Genomic DNA, 17,499 nt, shown 5'->3' with positions numbered 1-17,499 from the left:
TTTCTTGAATAAAAAATAATTCACTCAATTCAAATTTAAAGAAGTTAGAACATATTTCAACTTGTAATTATGAACTAATGGCTTATTACAAACGTCTCGTAAACGGTTTGTGAACTGTTTGATAGAAAGTTTGTTATTGTTAATCGGTATCTTGCTCGTTGATTTATGTTTGTGGATGTTTGTTAGTTAATCTATGCTCAATTGGATAAAATTTCAGGAGTGTATAAGCTCGATAAAGTTTTATGACTAAGCATATGTTAGTTGGCTCACAAACAAACAGATACACGCGCTTTCTTCGTTTATGTTATTTAGGTTCGTTTGATGTTTATGTCAACTCCTTTTTGTTCGTTTTATCTGCTTTAAGTCTTTTAAGTTCATTCCTATAGTACATGCTTGTTTATGTTCTTTAATATATGTTTGTTTATAATATTAACAAAACGAACACGGACATGTACGTTCTTTTAATGCTTGGATACAAACAATGAAGTGCAATCATTTAATTATTTGTGTTCGTTTTTGCTTGTTTATATGACTTATCAACATAAAATATTATCAACTTTTTTTTATCATAATCATATAACTAATTATTAGCGTGGCTCTATTAAGCGAGAGTGAAATAATTATTTTGTAGCCGATTTATTGGGCTTTGAGATTTCTAGCAATAAGGTTTGTGATCTATATTTATAAATACACATTGATGGATGATATAGGAATAATAGACTCGAAATCAAAATCATTTTTTTTTCTTGTTGACAAAAAAAAGCCTCAATATTTACGTCCGTTTTGGGTGTCGGAAGGCTTAAACGTCCTTTCTAATTATAAACGAGAATACAAAGTATTTTCAAAATACATATCATCTTATAAGTGTACTATTCATACAAAATTTGTACTCAGTAATAAATCGAAAGACCTAACACGGAAAAAATAAAAAGAACTTATTTTGGATGCTAATATGCTATTTTCATTAAACTACACCTTCAAGAAGATGGTGAAATATATGACAAGGAAGTATGTGAGGCCAAAAAGATAAGATTAGGGCAACATATATTAATTTTATGTCGTTTTCAATTATGCCCATCAACAAATAGACACTTCCCTTAAATGTTTTGTTAATATTATAAATTTTCATACCTTTGATTCTTAATAAAAAAAATATGCATAAATAATTAAAAAAATACATAAATAAGATAATATTTGGATGATGGTTGATTCACTGGACTTAAGATAGTGACCGTGGCCAGAAGTTTTATGAATATTTAACAAATATATCAACATAAAGTTGATTGCATTTTATGCATCAATTCTCCACGCATCTCCTAAAATACAATTGTAGTTTTTAAACTTTATACGGAAACAGCTTCCCATTACTTTTAAACAAAAATTTAAAACAAATGTTACATACTAAGGTCCAACCATCTGCCTCTTCGAGTGAATCCCGGTTATTTGGTTCAGGTGAAAACCGAAATATAAAACATCATAGCATAGGGTATTCGGGGGGTGGAGCTCAACTTCATCTCGGGTACCTTGAACCCGAATCGGCTTACCAGCCCAAACCACTGGGCTTCATCTCAACAGGGCCGGCCCATGGAGAGGGCAAGGAGGGCAACCGACGATCGCCAAAGGCTCGGTGACCTCGGTCTCCCGTGGGGGCCGAGGCCTTCAAGAATCAATTTTTTAGTCTCTTTTAAAATTTAAACAGACTTTTGAGTCTTTAATTAAATTAAGCTCGTTAAATTATTTAGGCCCAATACCCATTAACATTTAACAAAGTAAAAAAGAAAAAAAATGGCCATCTACTACTTACATACGTTGTATACTTACAGAACTACCAGGCCAGAGACCGACACTCGCAAAAGCCATGAAGATTTTATTTGTATTCTTGGGCATGCTCTTTTACATGTCCTATGCCCTGTAAATTATTTTTTCTTTTTAGTATTCTCAGAGACGGTGTTGCATCTCGGCTCGCATACTTTGAGTATATTTCTTGTTAATTTGTATATCTTTTCTCCATAAATATAAATGCACCCCTAATAAATCCCTATACAATATTTGACCCAACTTGATATCAACTCAACCCGAAATGACCAAGGGTCCCATTCTCAGGCCTTTTGCAAATGAAGGGGTCATGGTCCATGTGTGGGGAGGGTCACCAGCCTATTTGATGTGGATATGAGAGCTAAAACTTAAAAGGGTTGTACTTGCTTGCTTTTGTATTCTTCATGTAATTTGGACCCCCAACTTCTTTTTCATCAAAAAAAATTCCAAATTTTAGGGTGACCACCTCACCACTTGTTCCTTCTATTCTTTTCATTAAATGAATTGAATAAAGCAAAATTTATTGTTCATTGTATATATTTTAAACAACTATAAGTTACATATTATGATTAAAGTTGTTTCATAAGCTGAAATGGGTCTCTTCTAAACTACATTAGATCTAAGTAGGGGGATTTTCAGGGCTGGCTGGTGGGTTAGGCAACCTAGATGACCAGCTAAGGCATATAATTTTTCAGGCACAAAATATATATATAGATACACACACATACATATACATAGATAAAGGATCCGATACATTAATCCTTTATCGTATGATATGACACGACACTCCAGAACGTCGATTTTCAATAACCACGCTAACCCTAAATCACAACTACGCGAGCCGGTCTTCGTCCACCTCTGCTCCCATAGATTCCGTCCTCCTTCACCATCACCATTCAACAATCCATCACCGTCCAACGATTCCGTCCACCGTCGCGACCATCATCTATGTCGTGAACACCATCTTCTTCCGTCACGACCATCAATCGTTGTTCACAGGCCAATTGATCAAATTGACTAATTGAAATTGAAATTGTTGAACCTAATTGATCAATTAACCTTGAAATTGATTCAATTAATCATCAATAGTTTTGAGTGATGGTTTTTAACCATGAATGTATCAGGATTTAAGTCTGAACGTTTTAGGTTTTCTGCATGAACGTTTTAGGTTTTAAGCTTGAATGTTTTAAGGTTTAACCTTAATCGTTTTAGGGTTGGGAACTTGGCTTGAACGCTTTTGGTTTTTTAACACTGAACGTATTTCGCGTTCCTAATGTACACTAAGCAATTATTGTACGTTTAATGTAACACCCCGACCGATGGCGGATTATACATCGGGGCGCCACGTATTGTTTCATTACTCGTGACACTATTTGGGTGTCAATATTTAATAAATACATTTACCGCGCACGCGCAACACAATTTCACGAAGTAACATAAAATTAATCATATCATAACTCAAAATATTCAAATAACATAAACTTGTCTTGTTACATTTTAAACTAGGTCCAAAAGAAAAGAAAACATCCTATGTGTCCTCAAGCTTCCAGAAACAGCTACAGCAAACCTGAACATGTGTTAAAATAAAACGTCAACACTTGCGTGTCGGTGAGAAATCAAGTTTAATACATATAAATAGATAACAATATCTGCGCGCATCATGTGTATAACTGGTGTTCAACAAGGGTGTAATCAGATTGTGATCAAGCCTAATAGATCATAGCTCATAGTTCAACCCGTGCTCCCAATTGAGCACAAAAACAAGAAAACTGTGCAAGTGTAAACAAAAGAGAAATCATAAACGATAGTTCTCCCGTGTTCATCTTATTTTTTTGGCCTCACATACTTCCTTGTCATATATTTCACCATCTTCTTGAAGGTGTAGTTTAATGAAAATAGCATATTAGCATCCAAAATAAGTTCCTTGTCATATATTTCACCATCTGCAGAACCCACAACCAACATACCCTAATCCACGACCCAGGTCGTGCTATAACTGCGGTGATCCCAGTCATTTCCGGAACGCGTGCCCGAGACTGCAAGTTCAGATTACGCAAGCGAACCCAGTTAACCAAATTTCGAACCAAGTGACGCGCGGACGAGCTTTTAATATAACCGCGCACCAAGCGCAAGCGAATAATGACGTGGTTAATGGTACATTTTTACTTAACGGACAATATGCATCCATACTTTTTGATACTGGCGCCGATAGAAGTTTTATTTCTCGCGCATTTGAGCAGAAACTTGCGCGACCGCGCATAAACTTAAGCGAAAACTTTTCAGTTGAATTGGCTAATGGTGAAACTATTTTAATAAACTCCGTAATCAAAGATTGCACGCTTAACCTTAACGAAAATGATTTTCTAATCGACCTCATTCCTATGCCGCTTGGAAGCTTTGATGTTATTATCGGTATGGACTGGCTCTCGCAAAATCGCGCCGAAGTTATTTGCGCCAAAAAGATGATTCGCATTCCTCGAGAAAATGGTGATCTGCATATCTACGGCGAGAAACCATCTAACGGTCTTAAACTAATGTCATGCACTGAAGCCCGAAGACTTTTGCGGAAGAAATGTGTTGCATTCTTAGCCCATGTGGTCAAACCCGATGAAGGAAAGAAGAAACTTCGCGAAATCCCTATCGTGCGTGACTTCCCTGAAGTCTTTCCCGATGATCTTTCTGGTCTACCTCCTGCTCGGGAAGTCGAGTTTCGTATTGATCTGGTCCCTGGTGCTTTCCCCGTAGCCAAATCTCCTTATCGTCTTGCGCCCGCTGAAATGCAAGAATTGGCAAGTCAACTCCAAGAGTTGACCGCTAAAGGATTCATTCGCCCTAGCTCTTCGCCCTGGGGTGCTCCGGTGTTGTTCGTTAAAAAGAAAGATGGTACGTTTCGCATGTGTATTGATTACCGCGAGCTGAACAAGCTCACCATTAAGAACCGGTATCCCTTACCGCGTATTGACGACCTCTTTGATCAACTCCAAGGTGCCTCTTGTTTCTCCAAGATCGATCTCCGTTCTGGCTATCACCAGTTGCGTATCCGCGAAGAGGACGTTCCCAAGACTGCCTTTCGAACCCGCTACGGTCATTTTGAATTCTTGGTCATGCCCTTCGGTTTAACCAACGCACCCGCCGTTTTCATGGATCTAATGAATCGGGTATGTAGGCCTTTCTTGGATAAATTCGTGATCGTGTTCATCGATGATGTTCTGGTGTATTCTAAAACCAAGGCCGAGCATGAGCAACATCTTCGGTTGGTGTTGCAAAAGCTTCGAACCGAGCAACTCTTTGCCAAACTCTCCAAGTGTGAATTTTGGTCGGATGAAGTACAGTTTCTTGGTCATGTTGTAAACAAGATAGGTATTCATGTCGACCCATCCAAGATTGAAGCAATCAAGAACTGGATTACGCCATCCACTCCTACCGAAATCCGTTCCTTTTTCGGTTTAGCTGGTTACTACCGGTGGTTTATTTCGAACTTCTCAAAGATCGCTTTGCCTTTAACAGCTTTAACGCACAAAGGCAAACCGTATATTTGGGGCTCGAAGCAAGAAGAAGCCTTTCTGACGCTCAAGCGATTGTTGTGCGAAGCTCCTGTTCTAACTTTACCAGAGGGTAATGATGATTTTGTCGTGTATTGTGATGCCTCCAACCAAGGTCTCGGTTGTGTACTTATGCAACGAGGCAAGGTTATCGCTTACGCGTCAAGGCAACTCAAGATTCACGAAAAGAATTATACGACTCACGACCTCGAACTTGGTGCAGTTGTACTTGCCTTAAAAATCTGGAGACACTACCTCTATGGTACTAAGTGTATCCTTTACACCGACCATAAAAGCCTTCAGCATATTTTGATCAAAGGGAACTTAACATGAGACAACGTCGATGGAACGAACTCATCAGCGATTACGATTGTGAGATCCGATATCACCCTGGAAAGGCTAATGTGGTAGCTGATGCGCTCAGCCGCAAACCCTGCCAGCTTAACTGTATCTCGTCGCGCACGCAGCTTCACTTCGCGCCGATTCAAAGCAATCTTGAATCACGCATTCGTGACGCGCAGCGCGCATCCATCAGCAATGGCAACCTTCGCGCCGAGTTAGCGTGTGGTGCAGAATCGCATCTTGTCCCTAACCTGAATGGAATTCTCTGTTATATCAATCACATCTGGATCCCCAATGATGAGAATCTTCGCTCTGTCATACTAAGTGAAGCGCACAAATCTCGGTATTCCGTTCATCCTGGTGCTGACAAAATGTACAAAGATTTGCGCCTTTCTTATTGGTGGCCTGGTATGAAAAAGGATATTGCTGTGTTCGTAGCTAAATGCCTAACTTGTTCTAAGGTAAAAGCTGAACATCAACGCCCATCAGGTTTGCTCGAACAACCTGAAATTCCTACGTGGAAATGGGAAAGTATAGCAATGGACTTTATCACCAAGTTACCTTTGACAGCAAGCAAACATGATAGCATTTGGGTAATAGTGGATCGATTGACCAAGTCTGCTCATTTTCTGCCCATTCGTGAGACCTACCGTGTTGAACAACTTGCGCAGCTTTATGTCAAGGAAATTGTCTGCCGTCATGGTACTCCCTTGAGCATCATATCCGATCGCGATGGCCGTTTTATATCTCGCTTTTGGAAATCTCTCCAATCTGCGCTAGGAACTCGTTTGGACATGAGTACTGCATATCACCCTCAGACTGACGGACAGTCTGAGCGAACCATTCAAACCCTTGAGGATATGCTTAGATCTTGTGTTCTTGATTTTGGAGGTAATTGGGATTCACACCTACCTTTGATTGAGTTCTCTTATAATAACAGCTATCATTCCAGCATTGGTATGGCCCCATTCGAAGCACTTTACGGTCGAAAGTGCCGCTCACCGATTTGTTGGAACGAAGTGGGTGAAGTTCAAATCACAGGACCCGAACTAGTTCAAGAGACAACCGATAAAATCGCCAAGATCCGTGATCATCTGCTGACTGCCAGAAGCCGACAGAAGAGTTACGCAGATCGCAGGCGGAAGCCTCTCGAATTTCTAGTTGGTGATCTTGTTCTCCTCAAAGTGTCGCCCTGGAAGGGTGTTGTCCGCTTTGGGAAGAAAGGTAAGCTTGCGCCTCGTTATGTTGGTCCATTCAAGATTCTCGCGCGTGTGGGAAAAGTTGCCTACAAACTGGACCTGCCGCCCGCGCTCAGCAATGTGCATCCAACGTTCCATGTATCCAATCTCAAGAAATGTTTAGCTGACGAGAACCTTCACATACCACTTGATGAAGTTCAAGTTGATGAATCCATGCATTTCGTTGAGAAGCCTGTTGAGATTATGGATCGCGAGGTAAAGCAAACCAAGCGCAGTCGCATCCCTATCGTGAAAGTTCGTTGGCAGTCCAAGCGCGGAGCCGAGTTCACTTGGGAAAGGGAAGATCAGATGAAGATCAAGTACCCGTACCTTTTCTCTGCGCAACCTACTTCGAGATAAATTTCGGGACGAAATTTCTTAAAGTAGGGGAGACTGTGACAACTGCCCGAATCCGACTCGACCCAGGTACCCGTTTTCGAATCCGATTCTTTTTATGATTTAAAATTTGTTTATCAATCTTTGTAAATTTAACATTAAGTAAATTAAAATATATATTTATTACTAATAATAATTTCCCTTCCTTCCCGCCGTCCCGTCACCCCTCTCTTTCTTTCCGCCGTTCCGCTCTTCTTTTCTCTCTTGTCGCCGTCCCGCCCTTCTGCTTAACCCTTGAGCCTTGACCCCCCCTTTTTCTCTTAACTCTTTGCTTGTCCTTTGGTTCTTCCCGCCTAAGGATGTCTGCGCAGCTCCACGCGCCAGACTCCTTACAAGGAAGCCTGCGCGAAGACCATCTGTTCCTGCGATACGCGAGGCGAACTGTTCCCGCAGTGCGCTAAGAATTATAGTTCTTCCCGCGGCGCGCTAAGAATTGTAGTTCTTCCCGCGACGCGCTAAGGATTGTAGTTCTTCCCGCGGCGCGCTAAGGATTATAGTTCTTCCCGCGAGGCGCTAAGAATTGTAGTTCTTCCCGCGACGCGCTAAGGATTGTTCTCTGTCTGCCTTCGCCCTCGCGCGCGCTCGAGTCTTCTCGCGCTAGACTTGTATCTTTTTCTGCTTTAGCCAGCCCGTTTACTTTTGTGATATCTTATCTTCTGTCTGAATAGTCACTTTCGGCGCAGCATGCGCACCAACCCCATTGGTTGGCAGAAAAAGTGACTGACATAATCTTTTGAAATCTGCTTTTCCCATGCCTTGACCAGTACCTTTATCTGACTCCTCCCATGCTTTATTCTGTAACCTGTCAGCCCTTTTTCCTGTTCCCCTGCTGCCATATCTTTTGGTATCTTTTGCTTTTGTTTTCTTGTGCTTTTTGATATCTTTTGCTTGATTTGATAAGATCTTTTCCTCTTTTTAAGGGATTGTGTTCCCTAGGGTTTCCCTATATATAATACTATTTTCTTGTTATTTAACACTACACACACTACAACACTCCCCAAATCTCTCTTCCTCTGCTCTCTTCTCCTTGCCCTCTGCCGTTGTTCCTCAGCCGCCTCCTCTCTCTGCCTTCGTCTTTTCCCTTGTCCTGCCCAGATTTCCGGTAATATATAATATATAATAATTTGTTAAAGATACATATTACTATGCTAACATATATTCAAGGCATAAAACAAATCATTAAACCAATAATCTCTATTTATAGGTTAACTTCGCTTGTTGAAAGTTTGGTTCTTGCGTTACCTTTCAACGCACCGTTTACATGTGAGTAATCTCGTACCTAATCCCTTTTTATTTTTAATGTTTTGGGATGTTCATGTGTTCGTACAAACTTGAGTCTTAAACTTGTTTATAAACTTTTGTCGCGCAAAACCCCATGTGTTATGGACGTAGACTTGGCTGTTTATTTGTATGTGTGGATCATTAACCGTCTTGTCGGCCTATTCCGCAGTTTTCATGGATCCATTAGATGAACACGGGAGAACTATCGTTTATGATTTCTCTTTTGTTTACACTTGCACAGTTTTCTTGTTTTTGTGCTCAATTGGGAGCACGGGTTGAACTATAAGCTATGATCTATTAGGCTTGATCACAATCTGATTACACCCTTGTTGAACACCAGTTATACACATGATGCGCGCAGATATTGTTATCTATTTATATGTATTAAACTTGATTTCTCACCGACACGCAAGTGTTGACGTTTTATTTTAACACATGTTCAGGTTTGCTGTAGCTGTTTCTGGAAGCTTGAGGACACATAGGATGTTTTCTTTTCTTTTGGACCTAGTTTAAAATGTAACAAGACAAGTTTATGTTATTTGAATATTTTGAGTTATGATATGATTAATTTTATGTTACTTCGTGAAATTGTGTTGCGCGTGCGCGGTAAATGTATTTATTAAATATTGACACCCAAATAGTGTCACGAGTAATGAAACAATACGTGGCGCCCCGATGTATAATCCGCCATCGGTCGGGGTGTTACATTTAACGCACCCATATATATATATATATATATTATTTTTATTTTTTTTATATAAAATAGATAGAAATCTTAATCTTTTTTTTTTGAAAGGCAAGCTTGAAATAAAAACCACACCCAGAAAGAAAAGCCTAATCGGGGCAAGACAAAAATTACATGCTAAGTAACGGGTTTTTGAGCCACGCCACCCAGTTCAAATAAAACTTACAATTACGAGATGATAACCACAAATACGAAACTGAAACAATCGAATCAAATTAGAGTGTCTCTGTTATCATTGGGTTGAACAAAAATAATCTCATTCCGAACTCTCCAAATAGTCTACCATGTCGTATAGATAATCACCTCAATAACAATTATTTCTTTTTCACCCATCCCGAAGAATCCAACCATTCTTAAATACTTGTAGGCCCTTTATCCACCGGAAGAGACACATCCAACCAACGACCGATATCATTCCAAATCTTTGAAGCAAGGTGACACCCTCCAAAATGTGGTCCAAAACTTCCACCGAATTCAAACAAATTGGGCATAATATTGAAGGAATATCAAAACCTTTACAACTTAAATTAAATCTAGTCGTGAGACGATCTAGAAGCATGCGCCAAATCATGACGTTAACCTTCCTTTGCACGAATTTATTCCATCTCGTAGGGATGGTACCCTCTGGCAGCTCCTGACGATCCAAGTAGGATCTGACTCCTTTTACCGAGAACGTGTCATTAGAATCCAAGTCCCAAATCCATTTTCTCATCCGAATCACTCAAAGAAACTGAATCTAGGAGAGATATCAACTCCTCGAGCTGAGTGTCCTCCACCCCACCCCTAGGACGCCTTCTCCAGTTCCACACTCAAACAGAATTAAACAATTTCTCTTTTACTAAATAATTTTTATTCACGTCCAAATTAAAAAGCCTAGGAAATCGTGAACATAAGCTAGAATCTCCAATCCACATATCTTTCCAAAACAAAGTATATTGGATACCGGGCCCAATTTCTTTTTACCCATAATCCATTTGAGGTATTGCGCCTACGGATCTTTTTTTTGTCACACGTTAGGGCCCACAAACCTTTTTATTACAGCTCGACTGAAACATTTTAATTCTCGGAGACGGCAATGGATTTCATGTACACTAATTCATACAAGGTATATTGGTTTGATGCGTCTTAGTGATCAAAGTTTTCAAGATAAAAATCTATACATGTGTTTTTTTTTCTTTTTGATAATTATAGATTGAGATTATGTCATACTAAGAGCATGTTTGGGATTGAGTTTGAAAAATACTTATTGACTTTTACAGAAAGCTATTTTAAAAAGCCAAGATTTGGAGCTTTAAGAAATTGATTTTTAACCCTTTCAAAAAGCTAAAATAAAAAAAAAAACTGTGATTGCCAAACACATTTTAACTTACTGACTTTTTGAAAACACAAACAAGCCAATAAACATTTTTCAAACTCAATCTCAAACATGCTCTAAAGCCACTATAACCTATAAGACCAAGAACCGAATCAAATGTGTAATATCGGTATCTTTTAGATTCGCATACCTATGTTACTTGGTCCAACCTAAATTTTGTCTCGCGCCAATATATAGTTTTACGTAGTTTTGATTTTCTTAATATATAATATTTATAAAATTGAAATACATTGTTGTGATGCTTTTTTTTTAACTATAATTGATATAATTTTTGTTACACATACTCATACATACAAAAGTAGTATCGTTGTTGTCATTTTTGCAACTTTTGTTGTTACCGAAACTATGTGATATGGTTCCCTGGCATGTTACTCGGGATTCTCGGTTATTTCATTTCTTGAAAGTCTTTTAAGTTTGTGATATCAAAAATGAGTTTTTAAGTTCATATAAAAAGTTTTCGCTTTCCATGAAAAAACTAGAACAAGTTTTGTTTTCCATGAAATGCTACTCTTGGAAAGTTAGTTGGACACATTTTCTTAATTGGTTACCAAAGTTAGTTAAAAACAGTTACCCTTCACCTATTTTCTCAAAAAGGTTTTCAAAGAAAGCATTCCTTCTAAAACAAGGGGATCCAAATAATATGTTTTATACAATAAAGGTAGTACTAACTATTAGCAACTTAAGATATATTTTATTAAAGGTGATAGGACTAATATCAACACTTTTTCTTCTCTTTCTCATAATAGGGCATTTCAAGATGACCTATACATGAAAAGTTCTCAATCTATTATCAAAGCACTAGAAATTTTAAAATTAAAAATACTAAAGAAAAATCATGGACATTATAATTTCTTCGCCCATAACTTCGGTACTTATAGGTTTCTAAGTGCATAAGTTAGCACAGTCTTGATGGACTCCGCACCTCCTAATTCGCATCAATGTAATTCTAACTTTCCATTTTGTCTTAACTAAATCCAGCTATACGAAAATGGCTGGATCACGCTAAAATCATCGGTAAAAGTAGGGGTGTTTAGAAAATACGAACCGAAACCCGAATAATCTTATCCGAATTTTTATTCGGATATTTGGATCAGATCAATCCTAATATATGAATAACTAATTTGGATTCGGATAGGGATTTCAAAAAAAATCTGATTATTCGGATATCCGAATAATCCGAATAAATACCATGTGTTTTAATTCTTTGAAGTTTTGCTTTATTCATGCACTATTTTAATTTTTAGAATGATAATCGATAATGGATTTAATTAGTCTTTTTTTTTATTTTGACTTTTGTTTGTGTACGTTATATTTTAATTTTCCGGTTTTGTATTTTTATTTAATTAGATTTTTGTTGAATGTTTGCTATACGGGTTATTTCGGGTTATTCGGATTATTTCGTATTACCCGAATCTGATCGTAATCCATCTGAAATCAATTCGAATCGAATAGGAACACCTCTAAACACAATTCCTTTCAAAACATTTTGTGAATCAAAAGCTGTTTAGATTCAAAACAATTTACATTAACATATAATATCAAAATATACCAATTAACAAAGAATTTAAAAATGATTAGACACGTGAATCTAGTCCATTTTATTGTGTCGGGTATTCTTAAATTGCAAGCCTCATGTAGGCCATGTTTGGATGGATTAGACCAAGTGATATGACTTGTCTTTTTTCATGCCTCCATGGTTTAAACTTATCCTATATTTTTTTAAAATAATTATGAATCATCTTAAAATGTCCTTTTTCATAGGTTTTTCTATTAATTTGAAGGTGATAATGTTGGTTAAATGAGCTTTAGCTTAACTGATATTGGAAAAGAAGTGAAGATTTAGAATGTATGTATCAAGTTCTAATCTAATCTCAATTAGGTTTTATTGTAGTAGGCCTTCGGATAACAGGTTTTTCCTAAAACAGGAGATGGTAAGCTTAGGCCACCAAACGTTGTTTGTTATCGCGGGCGTATGGGTTGCCTTTTGTCATTGGGTTACTCCAAATAGTTAGACTTTATTCGTTAAAAATACGGTTAGAAACTGGTTACATTGGTTCATCAACTTTTTCCCTATAGGTGCTCGTTTTAGTTTACATATTCGACTTATCTTATTGTCAACTACCTCGTTTGTACACAACTCGTATTTAACCGGTTTTATTTATGGTTGATCTCTAGTAGGGGTGTAAATAGGCCAAGCCAAGCTCAGCCAAGCCAAGCTCAGCTCATTTTGATTCATGAGAGCTCTAGCTCAGCTTGTTTTGAGATCCTTTTTAAAAACTTGAGCTCGGCTTGGCTCGAGTTGTTTCTTCAAGCTCGGCTAGTTTATTAATTATTAATTAATTTATGTACATTTTTAATTATTTTCATATATTTTGAGAAAAACTTTAAATGGGCCTAAAGTTAACTATAGTAGTTGATAGTTGGGATGCCAAACCTAGCCATGTCAGCAACTTTCAAGCGCCAAACACAATACGCACTAGCCAAAGAAGAGCTGCCATGGGGCGCCAAAACCATTTTCGCCAAACTTTTAACGGGAAATGGAGAAGTGGGAGGTGGGATCCATCTCGAATCAACCAATCACACTTTTTAACTTTTTTACTTTTTTTTTAAGTTTGTTTCTTTAATTTAAATGTTTGTTAAAACCACTAAACCAAAATTAAATGATGGGTTAATTAAAGTTTCACTGCCTACGTGACGATAATGTGTCACGTTAACATGCCCTTTACCTTGAAACGACTACACATAGTCTAAGCTCGGCTCGAGCTTGTGTAGTATCTTAAACGAGCTAAGTTAGGTTATGTAGTCTAAAATTAGTACATAGAATTCCAAAAGAGATAAAACTCAGTAAATACGCAAGACTCGTTAAGATTTGACGAGCCTAAACGAGCTTCTCACCCAAGGCTCGAGCTTGGGCTCAATAACTAAACATGCTTTGCTTGATGCTAGAGCTTGTTTCGACCCTTTTATTGATCCGAACTCAAGAAGCTCGCGAGAGACTTACGTCAACAATACACACGAGTTAACTATTTTTTAAAGAAGTAAAATTTTCTTTTTTACCTCCCATATATTTTGATATTACAATAATATAAAATACTTAAAAAATATACATAACACTAATTAATGTATAACTAGTTTTCTACCCGGCGCGTTGCATGCCGATAAAACTCGGGCGGTGGTAAAACCTAAGCATCGAGGCGGTAAGTAAATGCGAATTCAGTCGGTTTTGGTTGCGCGTGTTTTTGTGCTGATACAAAAACCAAAAATAAAACAAAATTTATAAAAATTAAGGTGGACCAATAAGGCAGCGTTAGTCAGTAAAACTCAAGCGTTGGTAAACCCGACTGTTTTTTATCCTAGGCGTTAAGGTGATCAATCTATACAAATTCGGGCGGTTTCCGTCACGTTCTTTATGGTAGCGAAACTAAAAAAATCGACATTCGGTTGGTTCCGTTACAGTACTAGAACTAAAACAAAACAATAACAAAAAAATGAAAAAAAAAAACTTTTTCACCACTAAGGCTGAGGGGTGTGGAGCGCGACAGGGGGCGCGTGAGCCCATCCGCTCGCGCCCCGGGGCGCGAGCACCACACCACCGAGGCGCGAGAGGGGCGCGAGAGGGGCGCGAGCACGGAAAAAGAGGCGGGCGCAAGGGTGATCGCTGCTGGAAATTCGCGTGAAGGATTTTGGAAATGCGTGAAGAGCCTATTTCCATTAAGAACTGAAGCTTCTACTTTACTTTTTCTCTTCTGGGTCGGTAACAGATTACGAATATTGATGATGTTTATTATTATTATTATTACATGTTTTTTATTTGCACACCAAGTGTTTGTTGAAATGCCTCTGTGAGTTCATACTCTTTTTTTTGTCTGTCTTGCTTAAATATTTCTTTTGTATATTGTGAGTTTATAGTCTTTCTGCTGTGTATTTGTGTTTTGTTTAATTATTTCTTTTGTATATTGTATTGCACACAAGGTGTTTTTTTTAGATATTAATGTGTTTTTTTAATTAATGTGTGTTTTTTTAAATAATTTATGAGTTTTTTTAAAAATACGTTTTTTTAATACATTTATAAAAAAATAAAAAAAAAAACCGCTCGCGCCCCCTCTCGCGCCCCTCCACACCAGGGCCAGGGGCGTGAGCACCACAACCAACACCCATCTTATCAAGTTTCTCTCTCTGCCACACGTCACAATATTATTGGCTGGAGCCCCCACTCGCGCCCCCCACACCCCTCAGCCTAAGGTGTCACAAAGTGAGCTAATAGCGACACCAAAGTTCTAAAATATATATAGTAGTAATAGTAATTAGTTGAAACACGCATACCAGATTAAAGCTGCCGAAAGTTGGTTTGCAATTTGCATATTCTCATCATTATTAGCTTACAAAGTTAGAACATATTGTCAGTTTTCCAAATATACCCTACAAGACGTATCACATTTGTTTTCTTACAGGTAAAACATTTTATATAAAACTATGTTAACCTTTTGCCGGCTTTTGTTAACAAGTCACTTTAATTAATTGCATTGATTAAAATTAAGATGTAATTAAGATTAAAAATTACAATCTCTTGATTCTGCCTATGTTTGAAAGGCCTAAAGCAATATTTCGAAATCAATAATCAGATAAAGCAGAATGTAGTCAAAGAACAAGAGGTTCTGCTATGTGAAGTTTGATATATGAAATTAGACCATGTGATCTTTTTACATAGGTGTTGAACCGCTATAAAGGTTGAGGTGAAACGTTGCAATGCTATAGACGCATTTACTACAATTAGAGTGTGGTTGTTGCAGTTACATTTATGCTGTGTCTTGTGGGCTAACTAGCATATGCTGGTTAAATCGACACCTCTCTGCCACATAGGACAGTGGGGTTTTAACTAGCACACCCATTAACTTGGGCGTTGTGGATTAACTAGCTAGTTAAAGTTGAGAAAATAAAGAAACAAAAAAAAAAAGTTTGATTGGTTGTTAGTGGGTCGACCCACCAAAATTCTATCAAAGTAGTGTTAACATGGCGCGGGCGCCCCTCCTCCATAACGCCTTTTTAAAGCCCTGTCATGGTGTGCGAGGTGTTATGGACTTATGGTGCCTATGTGACATGACAAAATGCCCTGGGCGAAGTTTGGCAGCAGATAGCCTCAGTAGCAGGTACTACAGTACTTTGGTATCATATTTAGCAGCTAGGTTGTACGAGTGTTCATGGTTCGGTTTCATCCACTTCACCAGCTTGTTTAGTGTACGCTACAAAAGATTGTTTTACAACATCCTTACACTTGCTCGATTTCTTGTTCTTAACTAATATGCAAATGAATCTTAATATTTATTTATGATATATCCAGTGTTTATATTCCTTGAATTTTTTTTTTTTTAGGTGTACAATTTGGAATTTTAAGTTCATGAATGTGTCTTAATGTACTTGATGTAGATCTATTCATTTGATTGTTGCTACCAAACTTCAAAGAGTATCAGCCAAGAAACTAAAGACAATGAGATTAAAATATTATTAAATTAAAGCCAGAGAATATGTAAATTGATTATTGACGATTACAATATTTTTGTACATTAAAAAATAATGTTTCCTTGTCGGATTCGAATAAAGCGTTATAATTAACGATGAATTTTGTAACATTCAACCTTGGAACTCGTGTGAGATTTAGTCAGAGCAAGATAACCTTATTTTTTTAAGTTTATTTATTTTATAACAAAGTATTAAATTATGATACAGACTGTACAAAATATTTTCTCAAGATCTTTTAACCTTTTCATTTAATTTCGAATCAACATTTTTATTAAATCTAATATTTAATTTGATGCATGACTTGAGAACTTAATGACAAGTTAAAAATTTATAATATATATACATATAGGGTTAGGTTAGAATAAAAACCCACTTGAGTTATGAAAACTCTAGAAACCCATTCTCAACCACATGTTTTTAATTAATGTTAAATCTTATGGTCCACAATTAAAGTTAATAAAAAAATGTAAAAATTTATTTACATTTTCTCTCTCCTGAAAATATATATAAAAATTACTAAAAAAATATAAAAAAAAATAGCAAAACATTTTTTTTATGTTTTCGATGTTTTGTATTAAATGCAACAACATATATTACATGTAACAAAAAAAACGATGTTACATAGGGTTTTTACGGGTTTTCTCAACTCAAAAGGGTTTTCAAACTATACTTCTCCTATATATATATATTGGGCATTGGGCTATAATATTGTATTATGTCCATACTAAATAAAACTCATTCATTTTCTTTGGTTCAAAATATTATAAAATTCATAATTATTGTGTTAATTAATATTATCTTGAAAAGGAATCAATGAATTATAAAATAGTTGATTTAAAATGCCGTAATGATTATCATCCAAAAAAATAGATTGGATTCAACCCAATAGTATTATACTGAGGTAGGTGTTACGAACGCTAAGGCTGAGGGGTGTGGAGCGTGAGAGGGGGCGCGTGAGCCCATCCGCTCGCGCCCCGGGGCGAGAGCACCACACCACCGAGGCGCGAGAGGGGCGCGAGAGGGGCGCGAGCACGAAAAACAAAGCAGGCGCAAGGTGGTTCGCGGGTGAGGATGGGCGTAAAGGTGGCCTGGGAATGCGTGAAGAGCCGTTGGGGCTTAGAAATAGAGCCGTTGGCTCTTTATTTTTATTAAAAAAAAAAAATTTTAAGAATGACGATTCCTTTTTCACGTTAGTTTTGATGCGACAGCCAGGAGGTGAACTGGCGGCGTTGCGGTGGTAGTATGGTG

This window comes from Bidens hawaiensis, unplaced genomic scaffold (genome assembly GCF_021521415.1).
Source record: "Bidens hawaiensis isolate Kalapana, Puna unplaced genomic scaffold, B.hawaiensis_p1.1 tig00018313_1, whole genome shotgun sequence".
Taxonomy (NCBI): domain Eukaryota; kingdom Viridiplantae; phylum Streptophyta; class Magnoliopsida; order Asterales; family Asteraceae; genus Bidens; species Bidens hawaiensis.
Note: the sequence above shows the minus strand (reverse complement) of the source record.